The sequence below is a fragment of the Dermacentor andersoni genome, chromosome 3 (assembly GCF_023375885.2).
Source record: "Dermacentor andersoni chromosome 3, qqDerAnde1_hic_scaffold, whole genome shotgun sequence".
Taxonomy (NCBI): domain Eukaryota; kingdom Metazoa; phylum Arthropoda; class Arachnida; order Ixodida; family Ixodidae; genus Dermacentor; species Dermacentor andersoni.
The window spans coordinates 165,769,701-165,787,171 of NC_092816.1; positions in this window are offsets into that span (position 1 = coordinate 165,769,701).

A 17,471-nucleotide genomic window follows, 5' to 3' on the forward strand; every position below is an offset into this window, starting at 1 on the left:
CTCAGCGGCCGCACGGCCACAATCTGATCAGGTTCCACAAGGTCCGACACCTTCAACTGTCCCGACAGAGGCACCCCTCAGGTAGCTATACTCTCTCCACTGCTATTTAATGTGGGGATGAGAAAGCTAGCCCTGGAGCTAGATAAACACCCGAATCTCGGCTGTGCAATATATGCCGATGACATCACGTTCTGGGCTCACCAGGAGTCCTATGGGGACAAGCAAGAAACTCTTCAAAAGGCCATAGACGCAGTCGTGGAATACGCGAGGGTGACGGACATGGCATGCGCACCCGTAAAATTGGAATTCATTCGGGTGCGTGCGAAATACGCAAGAAAGAAGGACTGGGTGCCACTCACTCTGACTCCCGACGGGGCGCGAATTCGTGAAGTGGAGGCACTCAGAATATTGGGGATGTGGATACAGCAGAACGCTGGAACATCCTGCACCCTTCAAAGACTAAAGGCGGTCACAGGAAACGTGGCCAGAATGATACGGAGAGTGGCAAGAAGCAGAGACGGCCTAACGGAGCGAGAGACCGTCAGCCTGGTTCACGCATTCGTAATTAGCCGAATCACATACGCCCTTCCGTATCAGGCCTTGACAAACCAAGAAGTTATACAGACAAACACAATAATAAGAAAAGCCTTCAAAGCCGCCCTTGGTCTTCCCGAATGCGCTAGCACTGAGAGATTCGAGGGACTGGGTCTGCACAATACTTTTGACGAGTACGCAGTCGCGACGTTATATGCTCAGAAAGAACGGCTTTGTACTTCAACTCAGGGCAGGAAAGTGTTGGCCAGGTTAGGCTTTCCCCTGATGCGGAGAGGAAGTGGCACAGTATAGCAGAGAGGAAATGGCACAGATAGACCGCAACGTTCGATCGCACATCGCGGTTGCCCGAATTCCCAAAAACATGCACCCCAAGTACCATCCCGGACGACGCAGAGCAAGGGCAAAAACTCTTCACAAACGTTTTGGCATGAGACCTGGGGTGTAATATACGGATGCCAGTAGAGCCAGCTCAGACACTTTCACAATAGTATCTACATGCAAGAATAACAACAACGGCATCCTTCAAAACCGCCTCGGCATGCGTGGCAGAGGCTGCAGCCATCGCCTTGGTTATTCAGGACGTCAAGCACCAAACCAATTCGGCTGTCATATTATCCGACTCACAAGCGGCTTGCCGCCTTTTTCTACATGGAACGGCAACCAAATCAATAATCAAAGTTTTAGGCAACCAACTAGAGGGGCACCACGCTATATGGTGTCCAGCACACGAGCGACTGGAAGGAAACGCGAGGGCAGACAGTATTGCTCGAGGATTAAACGTCCGAGCAATGGCATGGCCTAGCGACGAAGTTCCACCGAATTCTCGTGACATGCTCCTACAGCAAAGGCAGGAGCGGAGACGTTTTGGACATCCAAACTCCGATTTAAACGGCCAACAGGAGAGGGACTGGCGTCATATTCAGACGAATACAAAACCCAACCTGCACCTTCTACACAGAATACACCCCAAGAGGTTCACTGACGAGTGCCCGTGGTGCACAGACACACCCACACTAAAACACATCACATGGTAGTGCCCCAGGAGGCCTCCGCACATAGACAGCCCCATATTACACCAACATCTACTAATGAGAAATAGGCAATGGGAGACATGGCTTGCGGACGAGGGTCGGGAGAGCCAGTTGGCTCTTCTGGACCAAGACCAGCGAACCGCTCGTGCCAGGGGACCCTGGAATAGGGACTCCAACCATCGTGCCTTATTTTATTTATATTTAATATAGTTTTCACTCACTCACTCCCGTGTGGTGCTACAGCCACAAGAATGTTTGCGCAGCAGTGAAAGACTATTCTTCATACCAATCGGCTGTCTTCCTAAAACAGTAAATTTCTGATAATTATTTATCTATTTTTACTCAGTCTAGCGTGATGACTGTTTCAATTTCGAATACCGAGCAAAATACGGCTTTTCGCATTACGTTTTTTTATTAATGATGACTGTTCCAATCTTGAGCATCGAGCAAAAGACGTCTTTTCCCAGTACATTTTTTCCTAAGCTTCTTTGACCCACTTTGTGCTAGTCGCCCAATTTTTGGCCGATGTCCCATAGTGGGTACGTGCTGCTTGTGCAGAGGAACAATAATAGCGGTGAGCGTCACGGTATAGTGTACCAATGAGACATGTAAACGTTTTGCGCGTTATAACCGGTTTGCTCTGTGGTAATTTTCTCCCATTATTTGGCTACGGTTCGTCCAATGGAGGGCCCTCCTTGATGTGCCGCCAAGGTAGAGGAGGAGAAATTCTCATGATTATTACGGGAAAGCTCGGAAACGTGCGGTTCACCAATTTCATAAGGTTCTGCGTGGAAGGGCCATCAAAAGACCTTGTAGCTACATGCGAAAGCCAAGTAATATTATATCACATGTTTGTGACAGGGCTGTGCAACTTCAAACTTTTTATAGTGCATCAGCTTATCCTCCCAACATAGGCCTCTGCTCTATGCCATCTCCGAAGACAGTGGCATTGTTGAAGAAAAAGAATGACAATATCTAAAGCGCCGGACAGAAGAGGTATTCGAAGAAAATTATATGGAAGATGGGAGCAGACAAGAATGTGCAGACATTTATTGAAAACACTAGTAAAAAAAAACAAACACGTAGATATGTAAACATGTTATATATGTGCATCTGTGCGCGTGTGTACGTTACTACAGAACCTGATATGCTGAGGGGTGAATACAAAGCTGTCGTTTACAAAGATGTCAAGCCGAAGAGTGGTTTAACGAGGATTTTTTTTTTTAACGTAAGGTAGTGTGCATTCATTTACTTCATCAATAGATGTATAAAAGGGCACTTTCAGTATGCTGCTTCTTAGAGCGTTTTATTCATCTAGCTGTGAGGCCAGGGTACAACTGGGGAGCGTTGCGATTGACCCGGGAATCCATTTCCCCAAGTGTCGGGCCACTTTCGAATGTCGCTGTTTCGATGGTGCCACTGGTCCTCCAGCCACCCTCCCAAGAGAGCGCAGGTCTGTTGACGAACTGCGTCACTTCTACGGCTCTGACCTGCAGTGCACAATGTCACGGGTAAAAAGACAACGAACAAAGAGAGAAAAGTCAATAAGTAGAGACCGGATTCTAGGCAAATCCCTATTTTGTTTCTCGTTACATAATGAAACTTTTCGTTATATGAACGTATACTGAGCGTTGGGAAAACATTCAGTATTGTCTTTATAATGCCTATACAGGGAGATCATCTTTAAGTTGTAAGAATTTTTTATGGATAGCCTGTGCCAGACCACATAATTCTAGTCCTTGAGCTAGATTATTCAGAGAGGCGGACATTACTTGCACGAGAAATCGAAACACATTCCACTAATGAACAAAAATTAACTAAATAACTATGCATTCATTCATCTCCTGCACATACTGCATTTTACGAAATATAGCAGGCGCGCTTGCAAGGGGCATCCAATGAATATTATTTTTCAGTTCCCAGAATGACACTAGTTTAGAGATTACATTGCAGTTAGGAGTTTGAATTGAACAAGAAAGTAACTGGAACGCCCATGTCTTTCGTCCCACAATTTAGGAAACACGTCGAATTGGTGTCAACCTTCAAATTGATTTCGAGTGGATATGTATTGCAAGCTCACCGGCTAAATCGGAACATGTGCCGTAAAGCAATTAAGAAGTTAATTAATGAATTGTTGTTAATTAGTTGAATATGTGTTTCGATTTCTCGTGCTGATAATGTCCACGACTTCGAATAATCCAACTCAAGGGAAACAATTATGCCAGAGTCGATTAAAAAAATCCATTGACATATTAACGCTCTTTGCGCCTGCTTATGGCATTAGGGCTTATGCATGCTTGTTGTGAACATCGGCTATATTTAGCCTTATTTTTTCGCTTTCAAGTGCAGTTTCAGATTCTCTTGTTGTTGCCTAGCACCATCAATAGTTCTCCAACTCTACCGGGTTCAATAACAAATCGCCGGCCCAGTCCACATTACTTTTCTTGTGGTCGTATAGTGGTCAGGCAATCTCCTCTCTGCTGCTCAGCCATTCCCAAATGAAAGACATCCAGGAGTGTGTTGATTCGGCAGGAGACACTTAACTCCGCGTGCTACACGTCTGATTGAGATACCGTGTTCTTCCAACCGTGAGGTTGTACTCAAATTCACGAGCTGAAACAATTCGTACGGCAGACTGCAATCCCAGGGTGCCACCTAAGCCAACATTGCGGAAGCACCACCTCGGGCTTGTGTATGCAGAAAGATTAGGAAAAATCAGAGAAGAGCCTGGCGACTCCTGGATTTGTTTTTCCAGTAACGAGACGACAAACGTGAGGGGACGCATTGTCGCCCACCTTGTAGCTGGGATGCATGCGGCAGACGAGAGGACAAGTATTTTCCTAGTGCGCTCGAATCCTCTGGAGAGAACGAAGGGGGAGTCTATAGCGTGTCAGTTCCTCAAAGTCCTGTACCTTACAGAAATCAAAGACGCGAAGGTTCTGCTACTCTACACGAACGCCACAGCCTACACGCACAATGCTGGTCACCGGCTGAAGACATTCTACCCCCGGATGATGCATGTCACACGCCTAGAACATGTACTACACCGCGTTTCTGAATTAAGGAAGTACTTCAAGGACGTCATTGCGCCAGCCAAGGCTGTGTTCCTGCAGGAGCCCTCTCACTTGCGCCGGCGACATGCACTAATATGAACGATAAGGTGAATGTAAGCAAAACAACAATCAGAACTGGTCGTCGTTCCTTCTCAGTGCCGCGGTTTGAAGCCGCGCGGCAGTCCGCTACTGTGCGAAAGCGCCATGTCCGACGCAACCGGCGATGCACGGTCCCCTTCGCCGCGACCATCAGCAGTAGAGCAACCGAACGGCGCACTAGAAATTTATCAAGCGTGATGATGTACCGCGTGAGTGTGAGGCCGAAGTCTGGCGTCACTCGGGGCACTCTCGCCGTCAGCGCGCCGAGCGAGATAGCAGCGTCTCGCTGTGGCCCCGCAGCCGCTCCGGCCACCTAAGCCGTGGTCCGTTTACTTTTTTGGCCGACAGTACATGTGCGAACGTTTGAAAAACTGCACATTTCGAAGACAGACGCACAAACTTCGGCTAACACTAGGTCCATACAATTACTGTATATTGAAATTTGTGCGCCTGTGTGTGACATGTGCTGCCTTCCTCATGTCCGGACGCGTGTAGAATTAGTGCGGATCGAGCGTAAGTCGGCCCTAAACCTGCTGCAAATCTATGTGGCCCTGGTCCGCTTCCGCTGCTCGGTTAACGTGCTGCATTTAATGCTTCGTTCCCACCTTATCGGTCAGGACCTTCTGGCTCCGCTGGTGCTCCTCCCGGCAGCGATTTGCCTGTAGGAAAAATGAACGAAGAAAATACACATTTGTAAGCACAGAGTTCTTACATATAGAGTAGCACAATGTATCAAATTAGTAACACCGGACGTGCGTGCATAAAAGAGAAGTGCATAATAAAGTTTTCCTAAGTCGTATAGTGAAGGTCGAAAGAATCGCTTGTCGTCGTGTAAAGGTACGTCCTCACTTGCGGAAATAAGGGCGCACGAGGCGGCGCGCTTCAAAACGCGCACCGCGTTCCGAAGGCCACACCACTGCGCGTTCGCCGTCGCGGCGGGCAGGCGATAGTAAAACCCCTTAAACTTCGTAAAGTAGTGCCACGCTTTCAAGAATGCCGCGTCCTCGTCGCGCGCTCTGGCCGAGGCCGCGTCGCCGTTGGCCTAATAGCATCACGTGGAGCCCCGCGCCGCAATCAGCGCCATTTTTGGTCGAGAAGCGTTCACGGAGTGGCGAGGAGCTCATGTTGGCGCCGTTCACGGAGTGGCGCCGTTGCTACGCTCGAGCAGTGTAGGGGGCGCCACGGTCGAGGAGGGAGTGCGAAAGAGAGAAGAAACGAGGAGGAGTGAAGGCGAGGGAGGGAAGTGTCGCCACTTTACGAAGTTGAAGGAGTTTTAGGCGAGAGTTCTCGCCCTCTCTCGAAATGTCTCAGGAGCCCGTGAGAATCCCCGCGCGTTTCAGTCGTCGTTTCTCCCCGGCTTCTGGGACACGGCGCGCGCTCCTGTCCTCACCGCCCACGGGATGATTTCGGTGCCTGTGATTGGCTTGCTCGGGTTTCGGAAAACGCGGCGCCGCGAAAAAATGGGTTAGGGATCTGTCCTCGCGCGGCAGAGAATTCTTGCCGCGAAAACGCCTTTGGCGGCGCTTTCGTGTTTGTTAGCGCGCCACCTAGCGCGCGTTTATTTCCGCGAGTGAGGACGTACCTTCCGATTCATCATGCGAAAAAGAGGTGAGGCGTGCAGACACGTTCAAACAATTGCATGGGCCCCTGACCCCGCTGCTCAAAAAGTCATTTTATTTCCCTCAGGTCTTATGCAAGCTTCTACCTTGTTGTCGTTCATCAAGCTCCTGATTTTCCTGTCACTTGTACCCAATTTTGACGACTGCAATCCCACGGTAGTTGGCAACGATATAATATCCGTGGCTTTAAGGCCGTTTAAATCAATTCTACCGTGGTTTCATTATGCAATAAAGAGGTGAAGCGTAAAGACAGGACATAAGAGTAGAGAAGTAGGCAACACGAACGCCGGCTATCAACTGAAGGGAGCACTGAGGCGAAAAAAGAAAGAAGACACAAAACGCACCTGCGCAAGCTCAGGAATGGTATCACCACGTGTCAGTCGGGTACATGTGCCGGTCTACGTGAGAGATAACTGTTAAGGCACTTAATCTCTTCCTTATGTAAAGTAATCGAAGGCTGACTCACGCACTTACTTCCACCATTATAGATATGCCATGCCTCTACCATAAGACGCGTATATTCATTCTTATACCTGTACAATATCGCTCATTCATCTAACTCTGGCGTGCAGTTACAATCTTGGCAATGTAGGGAAATATTAGACGGTGATGCACCGGTTAACGACCTTTTATGTTCCATTAGCCTCTGATTGATACACCGTCCCGTTTGCCCTACGTAGAACTGGCCACAGCTAAGGGGAATTTTATAAACCACACCCATACGACAGTAAGTAAAACTGTTGTTCTTATTGTGCTTCACTGGACAAATATCTGGTCTTTTTTTGCCTTTTACCTGCTCCTTTTTCTTCTGTACGACAGCGCATACCTTACCTAGCTTACAAGGCACAAGAATGAAGATACGCGTCTTATGGTAGAGGCATAGCATATCTGTAATAGTGAAAGTGCGTGCGTGAGTCAGCCTTCGATTACTTTACATAAGGAAGAGATTAAGTGCCTTAACAGTTATCTCTCAGGTAGACCGGCACATGCAACCAACTGACACGTGGTGATACCATTCCTGAGCTTGCGCAGATGAGTTTTGTGTCTTCTTTCTTTTTTCGCCTAAGCGCTCACTTCAGTTGATAGCCGGCGTAAGTGTTGTCCACTTCTCTACTCTTGTGTCCTGACTGCAGGCCTCACCTCTTTTTTGCATTATGAATCCTTACCAACTAGCTCAGCTTTCTGTCATTCTAGGTACCTTAAGACATTCATTCGCTAGTCTTCGACAGCGTTTCTCATCCTTTGTCCGCCGCTGTTGATCGGATCTCGGATAAGCTGCCTTTGGCACCAGCGCATACAGAAGTGTCGTTTGACAAGCATAGTTGCTACTTCTATTGCTCGTTTAGTGTATACCTTAGCTGCGTCGTGATTTAGGATGGCTGATGCTCCGTTATGTGAAAATAGCAGATAAATTGAGCACCAAATGCGAAGACTGGCGACGGTGCGTTCGGAACCATTTCGCATCCACTTCGTCCAGGATGATAGCGCATCGATGGAGTGCCTACCCACCACTTCGTGAGACAAATCCAAAACTAGCGGCTTGCGAAATGTTTTGGGGCTCAAGCCACTCGGCCAGACTTCTCATGCACGAGGCTCAGGCGATAGTAAGAGCCAATTTTTTTTAGGTTGATTCATCCCGGCCTACTACAGCAGAGCATGTAAAAGCTGTCTAGTCTACTATCGGCGATATGCACCCACCGACCAAGAGCCGATCTTCTTGCTCGCACGAGCTGTTTAGAAATATCCACTGCATGCCATTTCAATCTCTATCTGCTGAAACGAGTCGCTATAAACACGGTTCAGAGTCGCTGTTTTAAGCCTAAGTGCCATAATGCGTACCCGTAATGGTTGCGGAGCTTGAACACAGCGGCAGATGTACGACCAATAACCAAACAAACAAACGAACGGACAAAATAAATAAGGGAACATCACATAGCACTTCGTATTCTTGATTTCGGTCCTTCTTTTCTTTTTTTGGTTCCACCGCCGAGTTTTCTCATGAGCTTATATCGCGATGACAAAATCTGGTTTGTTCAAAAACTAATGTTGTAGTGTGATGATTGGCAACGTGGCGTCGACACTGCGTGCAGGGCAGAGTGGCTGCCCATGGAGTTCACAACCGCATTCGATATTTTAGAAAAGCTTGCTGATATTTTCTTGAAGCACACCTAATACCTACAAGCATGGATGCACCATAACTTGGACGGCCCACTATTTAGGCGACACTAAATTGTGCCCACGCGAGAAATAAAAAGAAGCCGCCAGAGCGCACACTCAGTGGGAATCGATGTTATGCGAAGCAGTATGCGGGGAGCCTACCAAGTTAACAAAACGACCATGAGGACACCAAGGCGTAGGCGGGTAAATAGATATATAGGTACTGTCAAGTTGGCAAGTGTTCGGCTACAAATGCTTCGTATTTAAAAAGATATTCAAGCAGCGACTGTTCAAAGCTGTAAAGCATTGAGGTGATCTCCTGACTTGTCCAATATTCCCTCTGTAATTCATTACAAATTCACGATGACTGTGTGTCTATCGACACATCACCACAACTGTTCGTGCGCAGCGGTTTGGCAACAAGATCACAAGCACAATGGCGTGGCCCACAATGGCGGGTCGTCTTGATTAACCAAAATCATGCTGCTCTGTTTCCCTTCTCCTTGTTCAGACAGACATAATGAAGATCTGGAATGTGGAAGCATTGATGCCATTATAGCTAGCATACGAGGGTCCGTTAGCCAATTGCGCGCTTTGCTAAGTTGGCGCGTTAAGTGGTGCCATCGGGCAGAAAAGGATGTTCTAAAAGTGCCTGCCATGGCGCTGAGTGGCGATCGCTAAATGTCCCAGGGCTTGATCCATTACACGACAAAGGACAAGCGACAAAATATTAGCGACAAAGGACGAAGGGTACAGACGCCAGTGGTCCAGGCCCCACTGAAAGCGGCGCAGGCCACTGCTTCTCGCGAAAGCGAGAGCACAGCTATGGAGGTGGAGAATCGCGGGACGGTTAAGAGACCGCCGTCGGCGGATGAGGGAGCTAATGCAAAAAGAGTGGCAGAAACTTCGACGGCGGACACGCCGCAGCCAGTCGTTAAAGTCACTAGTCTTAAAGGGGAAATGTCTGCCCTTGCGGGCAGAATAGGAAAACTGGAGGTCTCAGGATAGGCTGGAAGCTCGGGTCGATAGGATCGAAGCTAGACTAGACAAGATTGAGGGGCGTCTTGACGCCTTCACCAATGACATGCGGGCTTTCCAAACACAGGTTATGGGCGTGTTTAAACAACTCAATGCTACGCTGCAGGCTAGATTGCTTCGCGTAGTCCGCCAAGCGCCGATGTTAGTGAACCTAGTGCCTAATTATGGCCCCTCGCCAGTAAATTGAGGTTTGGCAGTGGAACTGCAGTGGAACTGCAGGGGCTTCCGTCGCAAGCGGGGGAACCTGCAGTTGCACATACGAAATCTGGACAGTAAGCCTGACATTATACCTGTGCAAGAGGCTAGTGGCTGGGTGAAATTACCGGGATTTAAGGCATTTACACCGCCAGAGATTGATTGGGGGGGCGTATCGAGCGTCTTCGCGGCCGTGCTAGTCCACCGCAACACCACAACGATTCAGCATACCATAGATAGCAGCAGAGAGGACTACGTCCTGCTAGAGGTTCTGCCCAAAAGAAAGGACGATAAGAGTCTCTTTGTTCTTAATGTATATTGTTCTCCGAAAGATAATGGGGTGGGCTTGCCAGACCTCTTGATAAAGACGCAACGGCTAGCGGCTAGGGCTCAACTCATCGTGGTTGGAGATTTCAACGCGCCTCATCCGGAGTGGGGCTACATCCGAGCCACTCCAAAGGCTTTGGCTGGTAGCTCAGGAGCTGCGATGGACAATCTTGAACAACCCGCTAGATCATACGAGGATAGGCAACAGCGTGAGCATAGACACCTCTCCGGACCTAACATTTGTGAAAGGTATTAGGGATGCAAAGTGGGTAAACACGGGACAGCCACTGGGCAGTGATCACTATATCCTTTCCACGGTATTTAATGCTGCTGAGCACAAAGACAGGGTGAAAGGAACTAGAGTGACGGATTGGGACAGATTTCGGAAAGTCAGGAAAGACACAGTGAGCGGGGAAATCGAGGACTTGGGAGCCTGGATTGAGGCGCTCAAGCAGGACGTGAAGGGTACTACAGAAGAGGTTCCGACGGCGAAGAAGGGTTTTACGGCGGACTCTAGACTGCTACACATGTGAGAAGCGCATGCGAGTCTCCTTCGAAGGTGGAAGGAACAAAAGCATAATGGGATCCTCCGTAGCAAGGTGGCCAAGATAGAACGAGAAATCGAAACCTACACGTTGGACTTGCAGTGCAAACAATGGGGGCAGATTTTTGACAGGATGAATGGGCAATTCGGATGCAAAAAAACATGGCAGTTGTTGAGGCACCTTTCAGATCCAGCGGCAACCAAATCGGCGCAGAAGGGTCAAATAGCTAGGTTAGTCCATAAGTATCAGGGAACGATTGGTGAGATCATTCAAGAACTCCGAAGTCGTTACATAAACGGCGAGGCGGGCTGTTGCTTGCCGGATTACTCGGGAGAGGAAAACCTCGAATTAGATGCGGACTTTACGGTGGCAGAGGTGGAGTTTGCAATGGGGCAGCTTCGTACTACGTCTGCAGCGGGTCCGGACGGGGTTACTAATAAGATGCTGAGGAACCTGGATTTCAAGTCAGTGGGGGCGCTCACGGACTTGATGAACAAATATTGGGCGGCCGGGGAGATCCTGGCAGAGTGGAAGCATGCTAGGATTTCATTTATTCCTAAACCAGGGAAGAAGATCTGTATTGAGAATCTCCGTCCCATCTCGCTGACGTCCTGCTTGGCCAAATTGATGCAGCATGTGGTCCTCAACAGGCTCCGGGGTTATGTGGAGGAGAAGGAGTTGATACCTAAAACGGCTATTGGCTTCAGGGCTAATTTATCAATGCAGGACGTCATGATACAGCTCAAAAAGAACGTGGTTGATCCTGGGTACGGCACGGGCACCAAGGCTATCTTGGGGCTCGACCTCACAAAGGCCTTTGAAAATGTCACCCATGAGGCAATATTAAGGAACCTATCGGACAGAGGACCGGGGGGTAGAACCTTCCGATACATCAGATCATTTCTGGAGGGTAGGACTGCGGAGATTGTAGTCGGAGAATTTAAATCGGATCCCTTCCCGTTGGGGCGCAGGGGGACACCACAAGGCTCGGTTTTATCGCCATTCTTGTTTAATCTCGCCTTGATCAAGTGCCGCCGAGGCTGGCAAGGATATCGGGACTTAAACATACACTTTATGCGGATGACATTACTCTATGGGTAACAAGGGGAAGGGACGCACAATTGGAGGAAACTCTACAACAGGCAGTGGATACTGTGGAGGAGCTAGCGGGGGAGGCAGGACTTTCGTGCTCTCAGTCCAAGTCCGAGCTTTTTGTGCTTAGGGATAAACCAAGAGGGATACATGCGAGGCACTATGTGCCGCCACCACCGCTGAAGGTGAAAGTGAGGGTTGCACCGGTAGCTGAGGTCCAAACGATCAGGATCCTGGGACTGTATCTGCAGACTAACAGGAAGGATAGGGAGGCCTTGGAAAAGCTTAAAGATACGGTCAATGCTACCGTTAGACTAATCAGGAGAATCGCCAATCGTAAGTGAGGGCTCAAGGAAAAGGACTTGTGTAAGCTGGTGTAGGCGTCTGTGCTCAGTAGAATAGTGTATGCGACGCCTTATATGAAGATGGACGCGACGCAGAAAGGCAAGGTGGAGGCTATAATTAGGCAGGCGTATAAGGCGGCCCTTGTGTTGCCGTACAATACGTCAACCGAAAGGCTGCTGGGATTAGGGGTGCAGAACACCCTGGAAGAAATGCGGGAAGCACACTTGGGGATGCAACTCACTAGGCTTTCCAAAACAAGAGTAGGGAGGGATATATCGGAGAGGATCAGCATTGGAGTAGATCCTCCAGCCGGGGACATGAAAATTCAGGTGAAGCGAGAAATACACAAGGGCCTGTACATAAAGACTTTGCCCAAAAATATGCATCCGATACATCCCGAGAACCGCAGGAAGGCAAGAGCCAAAGCTTTACATTCTAAGTACGGGAAGTACAACGGGGCAGTCTGCGTAGACGTCGCCGAGTATAAGAACAAAGAGGCATTTGCAGTTGCGGTGGTGGTCGGGCGGGGACGCTTAGTCACCTCTGGATCAGTCAAAACCCGCTCCTCAGAAACAGCAGAGGAGGCGGCGATAGCGCCAGCTATAGGTAATACTAAAGCTGACCTGATTTTCAGCGACTCTAAAACAGCCATCCCAAATTTGGCGAGCGGCAGAATCTCTGTCACAGCGACAGGATTACTAAATCGGGCCACGGGGCGAGGGCCTACGGAGGTGAAAATTGTCTGGGTACCGGCACACTCTGAGAACCCTGGGAACGAGGCGGCTCACATGAATGCTCGAGGTTTCGTCAGCCGAGCAGGTGAGCCGGACGTTCCGGGGATGTCCACGAGAGATAGGCTGGTGTCTTTTCACGACATTACTAACCGTTACAAACTTCAGCGGAGAATTAATTACTTCCGGACAAGTAATTGGTGAAGGCGCAGGAAAGTGTCTGGCGAAGATTGCAGACTAGATCGTTCTATAACCCATACATGCTAAATAAAATCTACCCGGACGTTCAGCCAGAATGCAAATGGTGCCAGGAACTGGCCACCTATGACCACATATTATGGGGCTGTAGCATAGCGCCGCCGCCGGCGGATATTATGCGTGATCCTTCTCTCGAGCAGTGGGAGGCCGTGTTGGCCAGCTCAGACCCGGTCGTCCAGACCAGGGCCGTGGAATGGGCCACCCAGGTCGCCGTCAGCCACGAGCTGATGGCGATCTAGCACGGAATCGTCCGCACATGCGTTCTGACGAAAATGAAGTTTTTCCATCCATCCATCCATTCTTCCATTACATATAAATACCCAAGATAGTGGACGGATAGATGGCAGTCGCCGTTGCAAAATTGGTACTTGAACACACGCGCACTGAGAAATTTAATGGTTCGTCTTCCAGCGGCAGCAAGTTATCTTTTCGTCAACTTAAATTTTTCTTTCTGCTCATTATTTTCTACATTATCAATGTCGACCACATTTCATTACCTCATGGTTTCTTTGCCTGTTAGCTTTTACGTTCTCGTATAACAGAACTAAATCCCCTCTGCTTCCCTTCTCCTCGTATATATATATATATATATATATATATATCAGACTTGCCGTAATTTTTCACCCGCCGTGGTTGCTCAGTGGCTATGGTGTTGGGCTGCTGAGCACGAGGTCGCGGGATCGAATCCCGGCCACGGCGGCCGCATTTCGATGGGGGCGAAATGCGAAAACACCCGTGTGCTTAGATTTAGGTGCACGTTAAAGAACCCCAGGTGGTCAAAATTTCCGGAGTCCTCCACTACGGCGTGCCTCATAATCAGAAAGTGGTTTTGGCACGTAAAACCCCAAATATTATTATTATTATTGCCGTAATTTCTATGTTTCGCTTAGTTATGTGCTTTAATACAGTTACGTGGGAAAATATAAAGGCGAAGCAATTTTCGTCTCACGCCAGACACATTGCTAAGGCTAGTAGGCGTCCTCGTTCGCCTCATTTCAGGACTCCACATTTTCTCCGCTACGTGTCCTATGGCGGAAGTGAGCCACGGTCCCTCAGCACAACATCCCGATTTCCTGCCCATTACGCCCACGGCATATGCACACTTCTGTCGTGACAATGCGAACTGACGTTCTTATTTTGAGACGATCGACGCCTGCTTCACATCGCATGACAACAACTCGCAGAGAAAATGGCAGCTTCGCTCGAAGGCCAAGTGTTGAAAGCAATAGCAAAACTTGGCGCTGTGCTCGAGCTCCTCCGTCTAGAGCGTTTCTAACCACTTCTAACAATACGCGCAGGCGATATAGCGGGCGACGCAAAATGTGAGAGAACTGCAGCTGCGCAGAAGGAACAGCGCTCTAGCGTGTCACAATGCTGGCGCGAGAAAGACCGCCGGCAGCGGCTTCACTGGCGTCGCATCTCGCTGGTGCCCGAGCTGAGACCGACAGAAACCCGCCGGCGTTTGTCGGCACCCCATGCAAGGATTAGATAGATGTATTTGGAAGTTTGGTGTGTGGACCGCTCAGACAGGCATACGCATCCTGTATGGCACACACGTAGCAGCAAAGCTTGTACGCGATTATTTGTGCGCGACGCCGATGCCCACAGTTGGAAAACGGAAGACAGAACGCTATCCGGGCTCCGACAAAGGACAGAGTCGCTTGTGCGTAGTGCGATGGTGTCACCTTGGCTCTGGCGCTTTTCCAACCAAACGCACTGCGCGTCTCCGAAGACTCTGTATCGCTTAACGCGCGGGCTGAGAAATCGCTTCGGTACTGTGACAGCGCGAAGGCGGCGCCGCTGACTGGGCAAAAGTGCCTCCGGTGTCCGTATAATTGTTATTGCAGTAAAGAAGCGACAACCCCTGCGGGGTCTTTACTTTGCATTACCCCAGTGACGCAGGGGTCAAAAGAGTTAAGGCACGTTCACACCGAAAGCGGAGCGTCTAAGCGGCCAAGCGGATTTTCAACGCGGCGAGGCCGTGAGCGCGTGGGCCTGTTCAGACCGGACGGCTTGCCTGGCTACCCGCGCCGCCAAGGAGGCGGAGCATCTAGCGGTTTCCTGGCGCACGTGTTGCCATCTCGTGGCACCAGTCGTCCGTCTTCATCGCGCGCGCGCGACGCGTCACCGTCGTCTGGCGTTTTGATTGGCTGCAGGAAAGCGGATAGCTCCAGCGGGCAGAAAAAAAATTGGTCCGCGAGTGATCGGGCTCGCCGCCTCGTTTTCCGCGCGCTTTTACCCGCCTGGCGAGGAGGTATACCCGCTTACCACTTTCTATAGGAACAAGCTGCTCATAAAAGTCATATTGCGCCAGTTTTACTTATCCTTCTCCTTTGACAGGTGGTGCTTAGAGACGCTATGCTACACCGCAGCACCTTCGGTATTGACTGGTGTTCCACAGTTTCTTTATTGTGGTAGCTAGCACTTTATTAGGATTCTATGTGACAAGAGAGTTTCAGCTATGCGTGGTACGTGACGCACGATTGGAAGACGGGGTACACTACACTTACTGCTGCTGCGAGTCTTATACCCCGACTACGTTGCTGCCAAGACTGCTTAGCATGATTCCGTAAAGATATTACCGCACTCAAACAGCCCAGACCGCCCACTTGGTCCTGAATTGGTGTTTGTGAGTTGCTCTTCATGCCGGCGCCAAGAAATCAAAAATAAAATCATAAGTAACTCAGTCTCATCTCATTGCGAGGACAAATTATTAATGATGTTTCTTGGTTAGTATTGATATCCACCATTTTTATTTATTACTCCTTCAGCTCCCGTTGTCGGCAACCTTCAAGTGACCTTGAGGCAAAAATCAGACTCGTTATCCCGGCATGCAAACGAGAACATCCGGGTAAGTTGCGAGAACTAAATGAGATCCCCCCACCCTTTGTACAGGACCGCATTACATACCCTAGTTACTCCTAAACAAGTTACAAAAAATATTGCTTCCGCCGTTTTCATAATATCCATGCCAAATATTACTCAAGCCGTAACTTCTAGAACGCTAAAGTTTTTTTTGTCATTTCCAATAGCGTCGTTCAAAGGGCAGATACCGGAGGAGACCATACACTTCAATTCTGGGAACTTGAATTTGCTGCGGATCTACTACTAAGCTCCTCAAGCTGCTGTGTGGCGTGGCGCGGGACGTGTTTATACTCGAGGACAACCTCCTGTGGCAACGCAGTCAAGGCTACAGAGCCGAAGCACGCCGTTTGGATAGTTTCGTTGCGCAGCTAGAAGTACTTCAACAAAATATAATTCGCTGGGTGTAACCTAAGCAATTCTAAAATGTATATTTCTTATTTTTTGGCCTCGAATTGATAACGCCACTAGATTGTTAGCTAGAATATGTGAACCCGCATTTTTTTAAGATTTTCGGGCTGTTTTGATTCGGCGTTCTCGAGTGGCGTCACATAGGTTCCCTTGAGAAAAAGAACATGACCTCTTCGTCGACGGCACTTGTCTTTTCCTCCAGTAGCTAGCCGCTTCATTCGCAGCATATGATATTCATGACGCTTGAGAACCAACAGCTGTCAAAACAAATGAAGGAAGTGGTCTGTAACGCGTACGCCCAAGTGAGACTGACGCTACCGGGACTCTCCGTCGTTTCCGCGTGTCGTTCGGTTAGCGAGCTTACCGGCGTAAGCGAGTGTACTGTTGCACGGCTCGAGGCGGAGGTTCTGAGTGGTACCCCGAATACCCCAAAGCGTAAAAGGCTTCGTTTCGCGACTGGAAGACCACCTAAAGTTACCGGAAAAACGAGAGTGCAGCGGTACGATAGTTTTACCGTTTCTGCTCTTCGACGGCAAGTACATCAGTACTTCAATCGCAACGAGGCGCCAACTGCAGGAAAGATCCTCAGCGATGTAACCAGTGACCCAGACATAGGGCTGCGGAAGCTGAGTGTCGGAACGATGCGTAGGCTTCTCAATGACACTGGATATGCTTTTCGGAAGCGAAAACGTAACTGTGCGCTTCTGGAAAGGGAGGACATCATCGTGTGGCAGCGGAAATATCTGCGGACCATTCGAGAAATGTCAAAGCAGGAACGGTACGTACAGTTGCTGCTTCGGTTTGTTGCACAGAGATAAATAGCAATGCGGACAATTAAAACACAAATGCCGTATGTAAAAATTCGGGCTTGAAAATGTAGGAAGAGGAAATAACGACGGAAGTTCTCGTACTGGTAAATATTTAATTTTTGAGAGTAACACCCTTTCTCATACATACTGGCATTCATTTTGATTTGTATTTTTTTGTGGCCTGGTTCTGCATCCGTGCCACTTATGATTACAACGAAGGCGCCAAATAAAACTACGAACGAAGGAAGGAGACACGAGACAACCACGTGTAGAGTGCAGCGGTAGGGTGCTGCGGTGCAACGTCGTTGTCTCGTGTCTCCTTCCTTCGTCCGTTGTTTTATTCG